The 5,182-nt window shown below is 42.9% G+C and overlaps 1 pseudogene; it reads right to left on the reverse strand.

Moving 5' to 3' along the window:
• Positions 1-436: 436 nt before the first annotated feature.
• LOC137640454 (uncharacterized) lies at positions 437-1,560 on the reverse strand (annotated as a pseudogene).
• Positions 1,561-5,182: the final 3,622 nt, after the last annotated feature.

Raw genomic sequence — 5,182 nt, forward strand, 5'->3', positions numbered from 1 at the left:
GTAGAAGAAATAGTTTTAATTTTTTTTCCAGAGTCCAAGAAGATGTATTTGACTAAGTTCCTTCTGTTCTTCGGTGAGGAGAACATTATATCTTCTGTCAAGATACACAGCAGATAGGAAAGCAGGGTTCCTGAGCAGAGAATCTTGCCGTTTTTCCATGGCTTGAAGGAGAAGTGGTGCTGTGACTGCAGTGCTTCTTTCCAAATCAACTTTGCACTTAACCCACTGAGCAAGGAATTCTCCAGCTGTGAGATTTTTCATCTGTAATGCACATGTAGCCTCACGGAGTGGTTTCAGAGCTTCTGTTATGTTACTTATTTTCTCCCAATCTTCCTCTATAATAAGTAAAGATTCATTAGCAAGGCCAATTTGGTTCAAGAATAACTTTTTTTTAAGGACACTGTCCAACATATCATACGTTGAGCCCCATCTTGTTTCACAGTCTAGTTTTGGAAGTGATATGGAGCTGTTCTTGAATATTAAGCGCATATTTTGTGTATGCGTCTTATTCACCACTTTCCGCACCCTAAATAAGATATGTTTTACACTGTCTGTTTTCAGAACATCATGCACACTTTTACACTGTCTGTTTTCAGAACATCATGCACACAGAGTTGCATGGTGTGTAAAGTGCACCTTACAGATGTAACACTTTTAGCTGCTAAGTGAATGTCATTTACTAAGTCATCTAACTTATTTTCAGCAGCTTCCAATACTTATTTATCATCGTTTTCTTCATTGTTACTCAAAATTTCTTCACTGTTTCCTTCCTTCACCTGTGTATCACTCTGCATCAATTTTCCTACTTTGATTACGTTTGATCTGTTATCTGTGGTTAACAAGTAAATTTGTTTTTCTTTTATTCCAATCTTATTCAAACAAGCTAGCAAAACTGATTTGATCTCTTCAGCTGTTGCCCCCTTGTGTCATTTCCTTTATGGAGGCTGTCACTACCTTCAATTTGCCATTGATATTAGACTGCACGTTCACTCCAAGGAAATGACGCCCACGTCGGGTGCAGAGATCTAACTTCACACAAACCAAGTGCTTATCGAACTCAGTCTTTAACTCAAGTCTTTTTTTTTCTGCGGCTTCAAGAGTCAGAGACTGAACAGCTCTTTGACTTAATGACACACCAAGCTTGTTTGCAATGGGACCCATAAGCTTTGACATGGCTGTTTTCTCAAAAACAGACAAGGGCAATCTGTTGACAGTAACTGCTTCAACGACAAGTCCCTGCATCTCTTGCTTACTCATTGCGTATTCTATCACTTCCGTTTTCTTTCTTTTTGCACACGAATCTTCGCTAATCGTACGGACAAAATAATCAGATATATTTTCTCTCTCCCGTTTCCTAGACGCATTGTTTTTGGCATTGTCCGGGAGTTTCTTATATTCCTCCGCATGTCTTCTTTTCAGGTGATCACATAACGGCTTTGAGTGAAGTTCTGCGCCGGGCTTCGGTGTGTATGAGTAACCACATCCAGACACAAGGCAACTTGCTGAATTCTTCGTAATGGAGAAGAGCTCAACACCAACAAACTCTCGGTGCCGACCCATTGTGAGAATCTGTAGGACAAAAAAATAGCATATTGATTTAAAAACGAAAGAAATGTGCTCATGGCTTGCACACAAAAAAAATTTCTCTCTCTCTCTCTCTCTCTCTCTCTCTCTCTCTCTCTCTCTCTCTCTCTCTCTCTCTCTCTCTCTCTCTCTCCCATGGCCTGCACACAAAATTTCTCTCTCTCTCTCTCTCTCTCTCTCTCTCTCTCTCTCTCTCTCTCTCTCTCTCTCTCTCTCTCTCTCTCTCATGGCTTGCACACAAAATTTCTCTCTCTCTCTCTCTCTCTCTCTCTCTCTCTCTCTCCTCTCTCTCTCTCTCTCTCTCTCTCTCATGGCTTGCACAAAAAATCTCTCTCTCTCTCTCTCTCTCTCTCATGGCTTGCACACAAAAAATCTCTCTCTCTCTCTCTCTCTCTCTCTCTCTCTCTCTCTCTCTCTCTCTCTCTCTCTCTCTCTCTCAAAACTATTATAATTTTGCTTGAATTCTTTAAATAGGGAAGAGAACACCATTCGAGTCTTACTGTATGGATGATCAAGCTTTTCTAATAAGTACTGCCTCCGTAGCACAAAAGCAGAGTGTAGCGGCAGTCTTTCGGGCAGCAATCAGCAGGCGTTAGTGTCCTGATCTGAGCAGATGTAGTGAGTGTGCAGACCAAGTACTGACTGATGAATGATGATGAATGGAGGGGTTATAAATGCGTTGTCATGTGTGTCAAGGCTGGGTCAAGGCCAGGGTAGTCGTCTCACCTGAGCCGGCTGAGCGATAAGCCGATAAGTAGGTGGGGTCCCTGCCCAGCCTTGCTTTGACGGCTGCTGGGGCAAACCCCAAGGGGATATGCTTTAAATTAACACCCCAGTGAGAAGACCTCTGCTAATCCTTTATGGTCACACACCTGGTTGACTTGAGCGGTGAGTCACCGCCCAAGTCAACCAGGTGTGTGACCCTGGCTGGTTGGGCGGCGGGGAGCCGGGCTTGGCTGCTTGCGACACCTATCTGAATTTGGTATGGAAATGGTACAATTAAGTACGGAAAAAAAGAATCATACTTTTGTACCGTACCGAACTCGAAGGAAAATATCGTACCATAATATCGAACCATACTTACATCCCCCAAAAAACCGTACCGTACCGTAATATCGTACCAAACCATACCGTACTACATGCCCTGTCTATGAAGGAGCCAGGCTCAGTACACAACCTGCTGAGAAGGAGCTGTTACTCACACAAGAGGGGAAGAAAGAGATCCTAGTGAGATAGGAGGACTTGTGGCAAGAGGAGAAGATTGTCAAAGGCATCTTCAGACTCTAGCCTACTTCTCCAACAATTGACTCACTGTCAGGTTCCTCTGGAAGGATGTTGTGGGACCAATCCCTCTGACGTTTTGAGCGTGAACTTCAGCCGGTTCTTAGTTGATCATCAGGGAAAGAGGAGGACACACGTAGTTCTCCAAATCTCTTCTGAAAGCCAAAATATTCTGGTATTCTGGGAGATGTTCTTGTATTTGATTTCCTTATAAAATGTGGTTTTTCTAAGTAATTACTTGTGTTTCAAACGACTTTACAAGCTGAAATATTCTGTTTCAGAAAATACCATAAATAAGAGCATTCAAATCACACCAGGAACACCTCATATTTTCTTTTGTTGAGTTTTGCCTGTGGCCGCGGGGGCATAAAAGCCCCCTGTGGCCACGGGGGCATAAAACAATTAGAATAGCGCCAACGTTATCCCTGCGTGTCGTAAGAGGCGACTAAAAGGGACGGGACGAGGGGGCTGGGAACCCCCTCTCCTGGAAAAGTATCCTGTGAGACAGCAACAAAGAGATGGAGCTGGGGGGAGAGTGACTGCTCCCCGCACTCTAGTTTTGGGGTGTTTGAATGTGCGTGGATGTAGTACGATAGAGAGTAAAAGATGTGAGATTGGAAGTATGTTTAGAAGTAGAAGGATGGATGTATTGGCCTTGTGTGAGACAAAGATGAAAGGAAAGGGTGAAGTGATGTTCGGTGAAATGTCTGGTAGAGTGTCTGGGATTGAAAGGGGAAGAGCGAGAGAGGGTGTGGCTTTATTGTTGAGTGAATGGATGACAGGTAAAGTAGTGGAATGGAAGGAGATATCATCTAGGTTAATGTGGGTAAGGGTTAGGTTGGGTAGGGAATGTTGGGCGTTTGTCAGTGCGTATGGGCCAGGTAGTGAGAAAAGTGAAGAAGAGCGGAATGAGTTCTGGAATGAATTAACTAGGTGTGTAGAAGGACTGGGTAGAAGGAATTATGTAGTTGTTATGGGTGACTTAAATGCTAGAGTGGGTGCTGGAGAGGTAGAAGGTGTCATTGGGAAATATGGCGTACCAGGTGAAAATGAGAGTGGTGAGAGACTGGTAGATATGTGTGTTGAACAAGAGATGGTAATAAGTGCTAGCTTTTTTAAAAAGAAAGATAAAAATAAGTATTCATGGGTAAGAGTGGCAAATGGAAGAGTAGTAGAAAGGGCATTAATGGATTATGTGTTGATAACTAAAAGAATGTTTGGAAGATTGAAAGACGTGCACGTGTTTAGGGGTATGGCTAACGGTATGTCTGATCATTTTTTGGTGGAAGGAAAATTAGTTGTAGCAAAAGAGTGGGGGAATAGAGTAGGTGGATGTAAAAGGGAGCTAGTGAGGGTTGAAGAGCTAATAAAACCGGGGGTAAAAAGTAAATATCAGGAAAGGTTGAAAATGGCATATGACGAGGTGAGAGTAAGAGAAACTGGTAATTTAGAGGAGGAGTGGAAGTTAGCAAAAGAAAATTTTGTTGGGATTGCAAGTGATGTATGTGGCAAGAAGGTTGTTGGAGGCAGCATGAGGAAGGGCAGTGAATGGTGGAATGAAGGAGTGAAGGTAAAAGTGGAAGAGAAAAAGAGGGCTTTTGAAGAATGGCTGCAGAGTAATAGTATAGAGAAGTATGAAAAATATAGAGAGCAAAAGGTGGAAGTAAAGCGCAAGGTACGTGAGGCAAAGAGGGCAGCTGACCTGAGGTGGGGTCAGGGACTGGGTCAGTCATATGAAGAGAATAAGAAGAAGTTTTGGAAAGAAGTGAAGAGAGTAAGGAAGGCCGGCGCAAGAATTGAAGAGACAGTGAAAGATGGAAATGGAAGGTTGTTAAAAGGAGAGGAGGCAAGGAAAAGGTGGGCTGAATATTTTGAAAGTTTGCTGAATGTTGAGGATGATAGGGAGGCAGATATAATTGCGGTTCCAGGTGTTGAGGTGCCAGTGATGGGAGATGAGAATGAGAGAGAGATTACAATAGAGGAAGTGAGGAGAGCACTAGATGAAACAAGAGTAGGAAAAGCATCGGGTATGGATGGTGTGAAAGCTGAGATGTTGAAGGAAGGGGGTGTGACTGTACTTGAATGGTTGGTGAGATTGTTTAATGTGTGTTTTGTGTTGTCAATGGTACCAGTAGATTGGGTCTGTGCATGTATTGTACCACTATATAAGGGTAAGGGAGATGTGCATGAGTGTTGTAATTCAAGAGGTATTAGTTTGTTGAGTGTAGTTGGAAAAGTGTATGGTAGAATACTGATTAATAGGATTAAGGATAAAACAGAGAATGCAATCTTGGAAGTACAGGGTGGTTTTAGAAGA

Source organism: Palaemon carinicauda, chromosome 5 (genome assembly GCF_036898095.1).
Source record: "Palaemon carinicauda isolate YSFRI2023 chromosome 5, ASM3689809v2, whole genome shotgun sequence".
NCBI classification, from domain to species: Eukaryota; Metazoa; Arthropoda; class Malacostraca; order Decapoda; family Palaemonidae; genus Palaemon; species Palaemon carinicauda.